General features: G+C 43.3%; 1 protein-coding gene across 4 annotated transcripts in view; it reads left to right on the plus strand.

The window, feature by feature from the left end:
- The window catches only part of JUP (junction plakoglobin), a 50,782-nt gene that overhangs the window by 11,853 nt on the left and 22,087 nt on the right, over nt 1-16,842 (plus strand). The window contains exon 1 of one of the 4 annotated variants that reach the window (XM_074223933.1): nt 6,498-6,519. The exons of 2 other annotated variants lie outside the window; for them this stretch is intronic. The gene's annotated coding sequence lies outside the window, so the exon portion shown is untranslated. Of the gene's footprint in view, nt 1-6,497; nt 6,520-16,842 lie in introns of those variants that run through there. One more of the 4 variants, XM_074223935.1, reaches the window with a different exon arrangement.

A 16,842-nucleotide genomic window follows, 5' to 3' on the forward strand; every position in this document is an offset into this window, starting at 1 on the left:
AACAGAAATTAATATTTTTTCTACTAAATTCTTTCTTCCACCTGATACTATTATCCTTTTGATTACTCAGATTCACAACTTTAAAATCAGCCTCTGTTTTTCCCTTTCTCTCACACCTCAGACTCAATCAGTTGTCAAATCTTATTGCTTTTATCACCACACTATATCTCAAATCTCTTCCCTTCATACCAACTGTAATTCAGTCTCGTCACCCTTCACCTGACTATTGCTATAACCTTCTAATTGGTCTACCTGCCCCATATTTCCCTTCTTCAATCCAACTTTCATGTAGTTGCCAAAGCAATCTTCCTAAAATATGAGTCTAACCATGGCACTCCCCTCTTCAAAATGCACTTGCTCTCTCTCTCTCTCTCTCTCTAGTATAAAAATACAGTCTTTGACTTTTAATACCTTTTACAAGCTGACTTCAGCCTGCCTTTTCAGGTTTCATGAACATTACTCTTCTTCATGCAATTATGTTCCATTCAAACTAGTCTGCTTGTTATTTCATCTCCCATCTCTTTATCTTTGTCCAAGATATCTCCCTTGACTGGAATGCCCTTCATTTTCACCTCTGTCTTTTAGAATTCCTGGTTTCCTTCAAATCTTAGCTCAAGAGATACTTCCTATCTTGAGACCTTTGGTTGTGAGTGCCTTCTGCCCAGAATTTACTTTGTAAATATTTTGCTTTTAATTTTCTTTAATTTTCTTGTGTTCCCTTCTAATAAAATGCAAGCTTCTTGAGGGCAGGGACTATGTGTGCTTTATTTTTATCTTTTCATCCTCAGCCTCTAACATAGTGCCTAGTACATAGCAGGTGCTAATAAATCCTTGTTGAATTAAATTGGTTTAATCAGTCCATGGTTTACAGCACTCAGTTAATCATTCAAAATTGTAGATATCTTGGACAAAGATAAAGAGATGGGAGATGAAGTGGATATGTAGGCAGTTTTATTTCTTCTACTCATTTCAGTAAAAACATGAGGTGATGTGTTGTGGAATTTTGGAGAACGTATTTCCATTGATTGATGGAAGCCTTCTGGGAGGAGGTAACTGAGAAAGACCTATGTATGGAAAAAATAAGAAGTGGTGTTGTTGTCCAGTCAATTCCCCAATCCCTGGACCATCCCTGGCACCCCACTCCTCTTCCTCCTCTATCAAACTCTTACCTCAACTCTCTTCCTAACATTCACACTAATCAACCCCCTAAGCTCCAGGTCCTCCCTGATACCCCTCCATTTTCTTTCTTCTCACACACACTCTGGTTACTAGTCAGCTGGGATGATAAATTATTCATGAGTTGTAGGCTGTTCCTTTAACTGGAGGCTAATGTACTGATGAAATATTCAGGGAGCTCAGTTCCTGATTCCCATTGCTCCCCTTATGGGGGTGGTGGAGGTGGTCATAGGCATTGCTTTTCAAGGCTAAGAATCACCAAGTCCCCAAACTGGAGTCTTTGCCCCCCAGGGGATTTATGGGAAGGTAGTTTGTGCTAAAGGAAAAGAAGGCAGAGGACCTGAGGATGAGACTGAGACAACAGGAGAGTGAAGGGGGGTGGGAGGTAGAAGTCTTGTTGCTTCACTGATCTTTCCAGCCTGGGGTAGAGTCATCTGTGCTGATTACAGGGAGCATGGAATGGAAGTGGTTATTGATTTACAATGGAGTCCCTGGAGGAAGCAGAGACAGGCATGAAAAGTCTCCATTGCTTCTCTTACCCTCAACTCTAGCCTTTTTTTCCTAAGAGCAAATTTTTTTCAGAGGTCTCAACTAAGTCAGCTCACTGCAATAATAGCCTGAATTGATTTTGTACTTTATGGTTTGCAAAGTAACCTTTTCACAACAATACCATGAACTATTATTATTAGTTCTTATTATGACCAAGTATTATTAACTCTATTTTACACGAGTTTGTGCATTATCCATAATCATTGAGTTCGTATGTTAGCAGAGGCTGAACCCAGGATTTTGAATTCCATATTTTCACAAAGATTCTTAGATTTCATCAGCACCGTAATCATTTCCCCCACCTTAGCCTGAATCTTGTGGTCAGAACCATGAGTATGCTATTCTAATATGGAAGAGTGTCAAGATCACTGGGAGAGAAAGAGACCTGAGTTCTAATCCTTGCTCTACTTCTGATAAGCTGTGTGACCTTAAATAGATCTCATCTTGTCTCTAGATCATATTTTACTGTCTTTTACAATTCTTTGCATCCCTATCACTTAGTACATAGTAGATGATTAATAAATGTCAATTGATTGACTGTAAAATGAAGAGAATTAGCTGATGCTGTAATTCTTTCTTGAGTGTCTCTGGAAGCTCCTGGAAAGTTGCTTTGGGGTTGGAGGATTGGGGTGGAATGTTGAATCTACTCTCCACTTAGAACTCCAGTGTATATTTGGAGGGATGTGGGAAGGCAAGCAAATGGATGTCAACCGATGACATCGATGCATGTTAGGACAGGTCTTTTCCCTGCCTTGCCCAGCTTTGGGTTCTGGTGAGAAGGTGGGGCAGGTGGGATGGGTGGGGCAACTGCTGTGTCAGCTAGAGGAGTCAGACTAGAAGCAGGTTTAAGGAGCTTGTGTTGTCTCCTACTGCTCCCCCCTACACTTCCTCCCCTCCCCCCCATGGGAACCACCCAGTTATGTCAAAGGATTTCCAGAAACTTTGGTGGGAGATCCTAGGGTAACAAACCATTACTTATTGAACCAGCCTTGGGGGAAAGAAATTTGGTCCTAACTCTTGAGTGGGGTTTCCCCAACAAGAGACCTCCAGGGATCGCGTGTTATTAGTAAAAGGAGAACAGCTCTGTATAGCTGGTCTTGGTGTTAAGCACAAACATTCTCAGGGATTTCATAACCATATCCATGAACCTTCTTAATCCATTCCTTTCCCTAAACCTGATTCTTCCCCCTTCCTCCCTTCCCCCTTCCTTCTCTGGCTCTATTTCTCTGTCTCTCTGTTTTTCCTCTAACATTCCATTTCCACCCACATTTTTCACAGTGAAGTGTTTCTGGAACTACATCTGCAATGAAGTGTCCTCTCCACTATGGGTCAGACATACCTCTCCTTGAGGCTCAGGGCACCAGGTAGTGAGACCTAGAGCTAGACCACTGTTCCTTTTTCTTTCACACCTCCTGCCCTCCCACCCAGCCCACCTCATCTGCTCAGACTCCAGAACACAAACTTCTTCTAACTCTAAACAAGAGGTTCTGGTTGCTTTGAAAGTCATTTCTCCCCATTTCTGCATCACACATACCCTTCCTCAGTCTATAATAGGGTCTCTGCTGAGGGATGAACTATTACAGAAACTTCTGGTTTCATTCACTGTTTTCATTCTGGTGTCTTTCACCATGACCATTAGGGAAGACCTTAGTTATCTAACCTGTTTCTTCTGATAGGCATGTTATGTGGTTAATAAGGAAACAACCTGATTCAATAACCCCATATTGGGGTCACCAGATTAATCTTCCCTAGATACTTTTTAATTCTGAGCACTCCTTAAGCCTGAGTTAAAGAGAAATGAACTCTCTCTCTCTCTCTCTCTCTCTCTCTCTCTCTGTTTTCATGAGTTTGTGGGTATGGAGCTTCATGTGCATGTGAATGTATATCCATGAGTCTCCCACTGTGGGTCTTGATTATTGATTTCTGTGTGTAGATGGGAATGTCAATATAACTGTATAATCTGTGTATGGTTCTCTGTTCCTATGAGTGTACAAGGTGTGTGTATTTAAGTGTGTGTGGGCAGAGTGAAGATGGGGTTCAAATAGCATGCAGAAGCTTCAGTACCTTATATGGCCAGAGGCCTCAATTGAAGAGGAGGGGAAGGGGGAAAATAAGAATGAAAAAGGAACCCATTCCTTTTCTGGTATATAACGGCTGCCAGAAACCTTCTGGGCTTTACTAGATATGGCGAAAAGGAGATCTTCCCCTCTTACTTCCACAAAAGCTCAGGGTCTCCAAATAGAATCCCTACTTCTCCCCCTTTCCCCTTAGTACTTCCTTTTACTTTTGGGGCACCTTCATTTTCCAGTTACTTTTGTCCCCTGGGGGTTGACCCCCTTTTATGAGTTAGAGAGATGGGAAATGCTTTCTCCCACTCTATATGTTATAGCCCTAGAAAGCTGAAGTGAGGGGAAATGAATTAATCCTTTGAGGACTAATGTCTCAGCAGCCACAGAAATCTGGAAAGGAGGAAATGGCTTTAAACCACAGCTAGAGAATTTAGGTTAAAAACAAAACAGAACAAAAACTTTCCACATGTCACTAGTACAATAGAATTTCTTCCTAAGATAATTTGAGGATTTTTCCCCCCCAAAAAAGGAGAATTCTCTAACTCCCTTGGTTTAGAAGCATGGAAATGGATGACTTGGTGACTGTCATCATCCCCATAGTCAGGCTGTGGCAGAGAGAGGGTGGGGGAAATGTCATTCTTGGAAATCAGGAGGGGTGGCTAGGTGGTGCAGTGGATAAAGCACCGGCCCTGGAGTCAGGAGTACCTAGGTTCAAATCCGGTCTCAGACACTTAATAATTACCTAGCTGTGTGGCCTTGGGCAAGCCACTTAACCCCATTTACCTTGCAAAAACCTTAAAAAAAAGAAAATCAGTTTAGGGGTGGCTAGGTGGTGCAGTGGATAGAGCACCAGCCCTGGAATCAGGAGGACCTGAGTTCAAATCCAAACTCAGACTTAATAATTACCCAGCTGTGTGACCTTGGATAAGTCATTTAACCCCATTGCCTTATAAAAACAAACAAAAAAAAGAAAATCAGGTTAAATTCACCATTATTGACAGAATGATAATAATGATCTCCAAACCTCTAACATTGAAAATAGAAATCTGATTTGGAGGTGTAAGAGAAGGGCAAGGTTTTTATATGAAGAATAAGGAAATAGAAACTCCCCACTTATTCCAGCTTCTGGGACTTCTCTTTGCACCTTTTCTACTTCCATACATAGCAACACTCTATGCTTTTTAGTTAAGAGTAAACAAGTTGGGACATGATATGAGGTGAGACACCCTTGAATTATTGTTGGAGAGAAAGGCTCACACACTGGTTTATTCACTCCATTCAGAGGCATTATGTTCTCCCTTCCCCTGCTTCCCATGGTCTGACCAAGCCAGGCCAATCTTCTTATTGGATGGGTCACGTGAAGGATAGTAGATAGAAATAAAGAAAGAGGTGTGGGGAGAACTAAGATACAGAGTGGGTTTTGGTCTTCTAGAAGGGAAAACCAAGCAACAAATGGGGCAAAGAGCTAGTACATTAGCTGAAGCAGAGGGAAGCTGGGTGGGTGAAAGCAATGTGGAAATGAAACTACCCAAAGAAGAAGCCAGACAGGTTGAGAAGGAGGGTCCAGGAGAGCAGGGCAGAGAGAATTTGGAAGGCTGATCGGCCTAGTCTGTCCTGTTTCCACTCACCTATTATGTCTTCTAGGAAGACCTCCTGGATTGGGGGTAGGATATGTTGCATTGGAAGGGACCTCTGAACCTGACATAAGGTATTGAACTCACCGTGAGTCCTCCAAAAACATCCATTCAATAAATGCCCCCAAAGGGAAAAGCCATGATTTTCTTTTCAGGATCTTAGAACCACCTAAGCCCTCAAAGGATTAATTCATTTCCCCTCACTTCAGCTTTCTAGGGCTTTGGCATATAGAGTGGGAGAAAGCCTTTCCCATCTGCTTTCCTTCCTTCCTTTCGCTTGCTGCCTGGTTTTCTTAGGCCCTCAGGCTTATTTCTTCAGTCTTCTTTCCATCATCCTATACGTGACTTTTACGGGGCCGTTGAATTTGCATTCAAATTCTCTTTTCACTTAATCCCAGGTCTTTGCCACCTGATGCCTATTTTTTTGGCCACGGTGCAATAATTTAAGGGAATTATTCCTTGATGCTGAGTCGGTTAGGCGTCTACGCAGACACGCAGCTTTCTTCCCCTAGGACCGCCCCCCCCTTCCTTCACCTGTAGAACAGGTATGGGGGGGAAGGTGGGAGTTGTTTCTACCTGGTGGAGAGTAAGGGTGGGGCAAGACACACCCCAATCATTCCATTGGTTTTTTCCCCAGGCTTACTGACAGCGCTTCACCCATTCACGAGGCGGTATTCCTTCTCCATCCAATAGATGAGGAATGGGGATGGGACCTCAGGCCGGGGTCGGGCACCGGAGCCGACTGGCAGGACGCGGGACCAATGGAGCGGCGGTAAACACGAGTGGCCCCGGGGGGGCGGGTTCGCGGCGCGGCCCCGCCCGCAGTGGGCCGGGCAGCCCCCGAGACCAAAGGCAGCGCGGCCGCGGGGGGCGTCGCCCCGGGGGTGGGGCTCCGAGGGGGAGCCCGAGGCGTGGCTTGGCTGTCAGGTCTCTTCGCCTTTTGTTCGTTTAGGGAGTTGCAGCCGCGGCCAGAGTCCGGAGCAGCCACCGCCCGAGCGCAGCCGGCCCTCCGATCCAGACTCGCCCCGGCCCCAGTCCCGCCCGCGGCCCCGAGCCCCAGCCCCAGCCCGGACCCCCGGCTACGAGCGCAGGTGAGGGCGCCCCGGTGACTCGGGGCGGGTCCCTCGGGGTGGCGCTTGGAGCATGGAGGAGGGGGCCCAGGGAGCCTTGCCCGACGGGGCGGCGGGAGCAGGCGCCCACTTGGAGGAGCGGAGAGGGCAGGAGCCTTGAGGTCCGGGACGGACGGGCGGGGGCACAGGAAGGCAGTCCGGGTCCGAGGTTTTGCTTGGAGAAGGGGCGTCTGAGGGGTCCGGCTGGCCATCCCGGAGGGAGAGTGGGTGGATAGAGGGCTGAGCTGGGTGGGGCTGGAAATGGGGAGCGAGAGATTGAGGGGAGGGCGAGTTTGGGGAGGGTGGGTCTCTCCGGTCCTTTTTAAGGGTTAGAGGTGGCTGGAGAAGGGGTTCTTCACTTGAGAGGTCGGGAGGGGCACGGTGGAGGGGAAGGTCACGTCTGGCTAGAGCACTGCCCTCCTTGGCTGTGGGGCTGAGGGGGAGACTTTGACCTCATTTCGCGTGGTGAGCACACCGAGCATTCTCTCTGTTGGGAATTCACAGTTAAGGAAACTTGCAGCTGGGCTGCACTCTCTGTCCCTCTTCTACCTCCCCCCACCCAGCGTCATTCCTGCCCTCCTCTTCCTCCCCCACCTCCCCAGGCCTGGGTGGGGCCCTATTGTCTGGGTCCAGATTTCCGAGCCGTGGGGTCAGTGCTCTGGCTTTGGAGGCGGGACCTCCAGTCCAGGTTTGCTGAACAGGTGAATTTGTTGTTAAACATAAATTTGGCATTAAACGGATCCGAACTTCCTGGGATGTTTCCAAGTCCTGGATTTTCTTTTCCCCGGAGTGTGTTTGGGTTTCAGAAGGTAGGGAGAAGTGAATGGCTTCTTTTGTAATTTAACTGTATGATTTTTTTTTTTTTTTTTTTTTTTTGTTGTTGTTGAAACCTAGGGAGGGCTTTTTTCAGGAGGTTTATAGAGCGTCAGGAAGCTGCAAGGGTTGTGGACAGGAACCGGGACAGCAAAAAGTTACTTGGTCTTGCTGGTGTCTCCTTGTTGCGCTAAGATCATAGAATTTAGGATTCTGAGGACTCTTTAGAGGATTCCTGGTTCAAATACTTCATTTCACTAGTTATAGGTTTAAATGGGTCTCTGTTGCCTCAGTTTCCTCAACTGTAAAATGGGAATAATACCACTTGCCCAGAAGGGTTACAAGGACCAAATGAGATAAGGCTTGGCACAAAAGAAGGTGCTATATACATACTTATTCCACCCCTCATCCTCTCTTTTCACTCTGTCCTTTTTTTGTCCTCCCACTTTTCATTTCTTATTGTGGAAAATTAACCTAGCAGTAAACTTTCTTGTTGTTCGGTCTTGTCTGACTCTCCTGTGACCCCCATTTGGGTTTTTCTTGGCAAAGACACTGGAGTGGTTTTCCATTTCCTTCTCCAGCACTTTTTACATTTGAGGAAACTGAAACAAATAGGGCTAAGTTACTTGCCCAGGGTCACACAATATCTTGAGTCTGGACTTGGATTCAGATCCTCCTGACTCCAGACCTAGTACTCTCTCCACTGCACCACCTTGCTTCCCCAATAAACTTTCCAAGGGGAATCATAAAATCATAGATCTAGAGCCAAAGGACCTTAATGGGCCATGAAGTTCAGCTCCCTCCTCCTCAAGACCAACTTAACTCTGGATGAATCTCAGAATATTGAGATCAGAGTTGATCCTTTCTGCTCTGACCTCTTCTCCTCCCTACCTCCAACCTGTTTACTAATCGGAGGGAGCCCATTTGCACTTTCTTTCCATAACCAGGGGCATCCCCCTTCATCCTTAGCTCTCTTCCCCAGCTCATGCAAAGCCTTTGTAACCCACTATAACCACTACCCAGCCCAGAGCAGGAGACTGAGCAAGAAAAAGAATCTGTAGGATACCCCAATTATCTCATATTCTTACCCTCTCTTCTACCCTTTCCCATTCTCTGGTTTAATTGACCACCTCTTAATTGAGGAAGAAGCAAGCCCTAAGGTTTGAATTCTACTGGATTACCCAAATTTTGAAGTTTACTGAAGCCTAACTACTGTAGATTTGGTTGGAATCTGGGCCTTTTGATGTATTCATTGAACAAATCATAAAGTTAGAAGATTTTTACAGCTGGAAGATCCTTCATTTAGCCTAGGTCCTTTCTGAAACATGGGTAGAGTTGGTCCATATGGGAGAAGTCTCTGGTCCATACTGGCAAAATGGAAGAAAGTTTCATGACTGCTTTAGACCTTGACCAAGAAATATAGCTCATGTTTATATTGTGTTTTAAGGTTTATAAAACACTTTTCTCAATATGACCCTATAGAGATGATGATAATGAAGTAAAAGTGACTGGCCCAGGGTCACTCAGCTAGAAGTCAATTCTGAGAGAGAAGAAAGAGGGTTGGATTTGGAATCCATGTACCAGAGTCTGAATCCTAGCTTTGCTGCCTACTACATATTTGGGTCTCTCTTTGACAAACCATTTCAATTCCCCTACTCTCAGTTTCCTTACCTGGAAAAATTGAGGATGTTGGATTAGAAAATTTTTAAGATATCTTCAAACCCTAAATCTATTTTCATAATCAAAATCCAGATGGAATTTTAACTTCTCCACTATATTGCCTCTGAGATCCTACTTCTTCATTCCTCTTCTTTTGGGCTATTGGGCTCTTTCAGTCATGTCCAACTCTTCATGACCCCATTTGGGGTTTTCTTGGCAGAAATTCTGGAGTAGTTTGGTATTTCCTTCTCAGCTCACTTTACAAATGAGAAAACTGAGGCAAATAGGCTTAAGTCTGAGGCCAGATTTGAACTTGGGGAAATGGGTCTTCCTTACTCTAGCCAGGATGCTGTATCCATTTTACCACCCAGCTTCATCACTGCTACAGGGGTAGGAGAGGTCCCTTATTCTCTTCTCCCCCCCCCCCCCCCCCATCCCTTATCTCCTAGCTGGGTTGAATTTAGGGATTTATCAGTCAGACTTAATTTTCTTCTATTAGCCCAGATCTTTCCAAGGCCTGCCTCATCAAGGTTCAGACTTAGCCCTAGGGGTGAAGAGGTAGAGGGAAAGCTTGGAAGGATACAAGAAGTCCTCTGAATCTAATTCCTTTGCTATTGCTGCTGCTGCTGGTGGTGGTGGTGTGAAGGTGGGGGCTGGGGAGGAATGATTCTGTATGGTTTGTACTAGAGCCAAGGAGGAGGGAAAAAAGGCATGGTAATTGCATTAACTCAATAATTAGTTTAGCTAATCTGGTTTGTGGCTGAGTTGAAAAGATTATGCTGAGGAAGAATTGCTCTGTACTTGTCTGAGAAAACTAGTTTCTGCTAGAAGAGGAAAGTGAGTATATTAAAGAAAGAAGAAAAAATATTTGGATTTGATCTGTTCATTCTGCCTGAGGACTGTTCCATTTTAGGTGAAAGGGGACCTTGGTCCTTCTGCTCTCTTCTTTACCCCACTGAATCTCAGCTCCAATCCCCCCCCCCCCCCCAAGTCTTTGTCATCTGTGTTTTATCTTCTGTGGAATAAAGAGATATTAAAGGAGGAAGGCTAGGGTTGGAGATCTCTCAGTGTAAGGCAAAGAGACACCTCTTCATTTCAGAACTAGAAAATTGGAGGTTGGGGGCCACATAGAACATCTTTAGAGCTGTGTATTGGGTTAGGGAAGAAGTCAGTCTTCACTAAAGAAGCCTTTTTTTAAAATTTCCTGGGAGTTTCCTTCTTTCCCCTTCTCTAAACTTCCAGAGGTTCCTATCTATTGGGTGGGGAGAAGGAAAGTTAAGAGGGGTTTAATAAAAGGGGACAGAGCTGGCAGGTGGGAGCAGATTTTCTTTGAAGCCTGGATTGACTCACTTTCACATTCTTTACCTTTTGGAGAAAGGATCTCACTCTTGTGGTTTTGTATTCTGATTGTGGGGGTGGGGCTGAATGGGGCTCTCCAGGACTAGTAGAATGTAGGAATATAATGGGGGGTGGGGTGGGGGTCAAAGAAGGTCAGACTTCCAGATAGGAGGCCTTTGGAAGGAGGGGGGATGGGGAATACCTAGGTCCAGCTTAATGGATCTTCTAAACAGATCTAGTCTTACGGAGGTTACACAAAGTGAAATGCTCTGCTTTTTTCAGGACTAAGCTAGAAGAAAAGAAGTTACATTAAAAACAAAAGGGAAAAAAACAGTAAAAATTCCCCCCATCTTAAACCTTTGGACCATCCTTCTTAGATGTGTAAAGGGTCAAACTGGAGAGACTTTATTTAGCTGTGGAAAAAAATTTTTTGTCCTTGTTGTCCAAGATGGGAGAACTGAGTCAACCAAGAGGAACAGGGATTCAAGAGACATAGTAACCAATCTGATGCTCTCTAAGAACAGAGTCTCAATTCTAGGGGACCTTAACTCTGGTACTGCTAAATCTGGGGCTCAGTTTCCTCATTGGTAAAATGGACTAGGTTAGACTAGATGACCTCTGAGATGTCTAAACTGTTATCCTAAGATTTAGAAGGCTTGGGAATGGGGGAAGAATGCTATATAAGCTATTTGAACTGTGGTCTGTGGGAAGTCAGGAAAAGGTCAGTTAGAGTTCTGGTCACTAAGGGGGTTGGGGTCAAACCTGCTTTTTGTCATCCTTAATTCCTTAACAACCCTAGGTCCTTGTTAAAAAATAAAGAATTGGTCTCTTGGTTTGGGGATGGGGGAGGCAGTTTCTGTTAGGCAATCCAGGGATTGAACCTTTGACTAAACAAGATTCTGTTTTACTGTGTTTTAAGTCTTTTGCTTGCCGTTTAGAGGAAGCCACCAGTGGTCATCCTTCATTCTTTCCTTCTCTCTGCCTTCATTTGTTTTTTTAAAAGGAGACCCTATTTTCATTTCTTCCTCACTCATCTCAGGTTAAAAAAGCTGGGGAATGTTAGGGTGGCCCTAATACTTAATCCTGGAGAAGAGACTTGACAAGATCAGTAGAAAATGGAATTGAAATTTAGATATGAATGACTAATCATACAGAGGGTATAATAATCCTCTGTCACCACTGAGACTATAATAAGAGGGAAATGGGCTGGAATCATATCATGAGGATGTTTGTCCTTACTTGAAGAAGATCATTACATCATGAATTGTATTTGAGTGAGGGAGTACCATGTTAAGTCATCAGCCTCACTTTTTCTTTCAGAGCCATCTAGGTCCAGTGACCAGATATGAATCAGGACAATTGGAGATGGCTCTGGATTTCAGGCAATCAGGGTTAAGTGACTTGCCCAAAGTAAATACAGCTTTCTGTATTTCTTAGGTCAAATTTGAACTCAGTCCCAGAGTTCTCCAAGCTCTATCCACTGTACCACCTAGCTGTTAGGTAGCAAGAAAGACTATCAAGACTGAGTCTTGATTAGACTAGATTAAGATAACTTCCTCATATACCATTGCTTTCCCAGACTTTTTTTATGCCCCTATTAAAATCCCATTTTTGACTGGAATCTTTTTGTAACCTCTCTTAATTCTAGTGCTTACTCTCTTATTTTTTCCATTTACCCTTTATATAGCTTGTTTGGACTTGGGATAGGTGCTTAATGGCTGTGCTAAAGGATACTGGTGGTAGTGATTAAGGAGATTCAGGGTGGACTTTCCTTTTGAACACAATATTGGTCAACCTTATATGCATCAGTAGGGGAGGGCTTCTCTTTCTTGTGGGAGGGTGGAAAGAAGAAGACCCTCAAGACTCCTCCCCAATAGGTAGGTGTATGAGCTTTGAATCTTAGTGACTCTTGAGAACCTTTTGGTGTCTTCAATAAACAAATATTTATTAACTGCCTTCTATGTTATTTATTAACTGCCTATAGGCCCTAGGTCCTGGGGACCTAAAGTAGCAGCAGTATAGAGATGAGTTTCAGAGAGTTTGAAATCAAGTCATATATATAGTGAGGGGGGCAGCTAGGTGGCGCAGTGGATAGAGTCAGGAGTACCTGAGTTCAAATCCGGTCTCAGACACTTAATAATTACCTAGCTGTGTGGCCTTGGGCAAGCCACTTAACCCCATTTGCCTTGCAAAAACCTAAAAATACACACACACACACACACACACACACACACACACACACACACACACACAGTGAGGGATGTTGATGGGTAATTATTATAGGGAACATTGATCCTGTTACATGAATGGCAAAGAGCCTGTTATACTGTTAAGGAAAACTTTTGTTGATCTTAGACCACTTTTTTAGGGGATGGAACTGATGGTTCCATTCTCTGGCAGTTCTCTAGACAGGGTCTAATGAGAGGGATGAGTGACCATTGTTACTGGTTTTGTCCAATTGGACAATCTTAAATTTTGGGTTCCTTGCTTTGAGATGGTGGTGGGGGCGGGGGCGGGGGCGGGGGCTGGGGGGGTGGTGAGTATGACCCTAGATTTTTCTATAGTTTAGATTAAATATCCTTCTCCATCTCCCATCATGGGTTTTTCTTGGTTAGCTGGATCTGGATAATTGCAAACAAACATGGAAATTCTATCAACATCATTTTAACTGACTTTTACATTAAACATTTCTTGTCTCAATCAGCCTGCCCAGTTTCAGGAGCTGTTAATAAGAAGCAATAATAGCTAATGTTTTTCAACTTTATTCCGTTTATTCCTCCATCCTTATTCCAAGGAATGAGTCCAAAGGGGCTACTAGATTGAGAATGGATGAATGAACCCGTAGTCCTGAATAAACTACATCCCATACAGAAACAAAGATGACATTTTCTGCACTTTATAAAGAGATATGTAAAGGGATTTCTTCATACCAAGTATAAATGGTTTTGGTTTATCCATGTGGATTATCCCCAGTTATTATGGAAAACTGGCAATAAATAGAATTTCATCAGTGGGGTGCCTTCAGTGGAGCAGACAGATTTCCCTGGGGTATAGAGTAGTTAAGCAATGGGCATTTCTGTCTCCCTTGAATCCCCTTCATTTTTTCCCTCCTAGTTTATTTGCTTTGGAAGCAAGCCAAGAGAGAAAAAAAAAACCCAAAACAACAAATAGGCAGCTGTGTCCGGCTTGGAACTGTGACCATCCCACAGTCCTCAGTTTGTCCCTAGGCGCCAGCTTAGTCCAGACATCTTTAACTGTTGAAGCTGGACACGAAGAGGGTTTTTTCCTTTGAAGATTCAAGATGTGCCTTCATCCCATCCAAAAACTGGGAGCCCTCATTGTGCAGGAGGATGGAGATGCCAAGGAAGGAGGAGAAACTATCTCCACCCTTTGGGGAACTCACAGATTAAGCATGAAGATAGGATATATAAAGGAAGCAGATGTGCTTTGGACTCTGAGTATCAGGGCTCCTGGCTAAGTACAGGAAGGGACTAGAGACTAAAGGTTAACTTCTAAGGGGAGAAGTTAGTGGGGGTCTCTGAATACAATCTCTCATAAGGTGATGGGGTACTGTGTAGGGAATATCCAGTCATAAATTAACCCTGGATTGGCTTATTTTTGGGAGGCAATACATATGGATATAGCTAGCCTGGGTATCAGAAAAGACCAGATTCCAGCTTTGTGTGATGGGAAACCCCATGGGCAAAGCCTAGATGCTGAACACTAACATAACCTGACAGTGGCAGCTTGCCCCTCAGGGTGTCAGAGATTCTGGCACTAAAACAACTCTTCAAGATGTGATCAATATGGACAAAAAAAAGTGAATCGAGGACTGTGAAGGGCAGAACTGGCAGATGCCTGACTGTACATGTAGGGCTAGAAATGTCTCCATTTCAATCTCAGCACATCTGTCTCTATTGGTTTTTTAATATTTCTGTCTTTTGCAGAAATTTCATCCTCTGTTTCCAATTACTCCAACCTCCTTCAATTGCCTTGTGAAAGATCTAGTACCTTCAAGAAAAATTGAATTGATAGCTTTTATTTTTTATCATCTTTATTTCCAAAAATGTTCCTCCTCTCTCCCCTACCCAGAGAGGCATTTCTTATGACAAAGAATATAAAAAAGTGAGAAAACAAAAAGAAATCCATTTTGCATTACTTGAATCTGCAAGTAGTTGCAATGTTCCCTCACCCATAGTTCCACTCCCCCTTCCCCCCCCTCCAAGAAAGGAGGAAGGTGCATTTTCACTTCTCTTCTGGGTCCACATAGAATTTAGGGTTTTTGTTCTTTCCATTGTTCTATCCATTTACATTGGATTTTTTCCCTGGTTCTTCTTTTCTCTGAGTCTATTCTTGGTATTGTTTCTTACAACACAATAATAATTCCATCACACTTATGCATAGCTATTTAACTATTGGCCAATGCATGGGCATCTACTGAAGAATCTAACTTCTTATTCATTTTCAGACTTTGAGCCCTCTCTCATGTGCAAATAATGCCAACATTTGAGCCATCTTGGATTTAAGCAAGGGTTATAGATTTACTTAACAAAGAAATGGAAAATATGAATCCAAAAATAATAAGGTAGGATAAAAGTTGTAAAAAATATTTGAAGTGTGATCATATGGAAGAGAATTGAAACTAGACAAGGGCAACAGATAGCTTTAACATAAGAAAAAATGCTTCTCGATAATACTGTACTACTCCAAAGGGAATACACTGCTTTCTTCTCCTCTTTCCTACCCCTGCAGTCTTCAGTTAAAGGCTAGAAGACCAGCTTTTAGAGATATAATAGAGTAGATTTCCACTCATTTTGGGTTAAATGATGGACCTCCAGAAGTTTGTCATTGTGTGAAAAATATGTATACAGATTTCTGTCCTGGTCAGACAGGATGGAACCTATTTTTCTAAATTATCCAAAATAAATGAAAAGTTCCCTGTCCAATTCAGCCCCTTTGAGTGTCTGGGCACAATAGTTAGTATGATCCTAGTGGAACAGTGGAAAAAGAATAGAACTTGATGTTAGGGGACCTGGAATATTTAGTTCTAGGTAAAAGGTCTAGCTTCTGGACAAGTTTTACTTTTTGTTTTTAACCATTTTTTTTTTTTACCATCAGTTTCTTCATCTGTGAGATACGATCTATCTCCCTGGATTGCTGAAAAACAAATACTATATAAAAAAGTACTATGATATATATATATATATAATTTTACCAGTGATTTTATCCTTTTCAATGGAACTTCTTGATTCAAATGACTGTTCACAAGATCAAATCTTTGAAATTTCCTCCTTTTAATCACTAATTTTCTAATTTCGTTTGGCCAATGGAAAGACAATGTAACCTGATTTGTTAGGAGAGTAATCTCTAAAGTGGGGTAGTGGATAAGAATACCCTGCTAGAAAGTCAGGAAGGCTCATCTTCTGAGTTCAAAAATCTGATCTCAGATACTAGCTCTGTGGCACTGGGCAAGTCACTTAACTCTGTTTGCCTCAGTTTCCTCATCTGTCAAATGAGTTAATGGCAAACCCCACCTATATCTATGCCACTCAAATCCACTCACACATATCTATGCCAAGAAAACTCCAAATGGGGTCATGAAGTCAATATGACTGAAATAATTGAACAACAAAGTCTCCAAGATGGGCTCCATGTCTTCACCAGGAGTATGTGATCATTCAATCAAAGGACTGGAACTTGGGTTGCAATCTACTTTCCCAGTGATGGCCTATTTTCTGCTTGCCTTTAACACAACCCAACATACCCTTATCCCCTTTCATACCCTCCCTTCAGCTCTCTACCCTCTGCTATACAAGATCCCTAGTTCCTCCCATCCCAAAGTCATTGTTCCCTGAGGATAATTATAATCTAATTTCAGGTGTTTCTTTAAATTTCCTTTCCCCTCTTTCCCCCAAATCTATTAGTTCCTTGCCCTCTAGATCACATAGTGACTGGGGCAGGGTCCTGCGGGAGCCTCCATTGCTTGCTCCAGGGGCAATGACCCTCTAAGTAAGGGACTTACCTTCTCTATTTCTTTTAGGAGTGAGTTGACAAAGTTGCATAGGCAAATATGAATAGGAATCCATTAAAGACCCACATTATCTCCCTTTCTTTCCCACAAACCCACCTTGATTGGGACCTTAATAACAATAACAATAGCAAGTATTTACATGATGATGCAGTTTGTCCTTTGAACAGTACAGTTTTTTTTTTGTTTTTTGTTTTTAGGATTTTGCAAGGCAAATGGGGTTAAGTGACTTGCCCAAGGCCACACAGCTAGGTAATTATTAAGTGTCTAAGATCAGATTTGAACCCAGGTACTCCTGACTCCAGAGCTGGTGCTTTATCTACTGCACCACCTAGCCTTCCCTCCTTTGAACAGTACAGGACCATGATATCAGGGAGGTGCTGTCATGACCTGCAAGTGAATTGGATTGAGTGACTGGCGCTGAATCATCAGCCTTACATTCTTCAGAACCATCTGGGTTCAGTAGC

This window comes from Macrotis lagotis, chromosome 2 (assembly GCF_037893015.1).
Source record: "Macrotis lagotis isolate mMagLag1 chromosome 2, bilby.v1.9.chrom.fasta, whole genome shotgun sequence".
In the NCBI taxonomy this organism is placed as follows: Eukaryota; Metazoa; Chordata; class Mammalia; order Peramelemorphia; family Peramelidae; genus Macrotis; species Macrotis lagotis.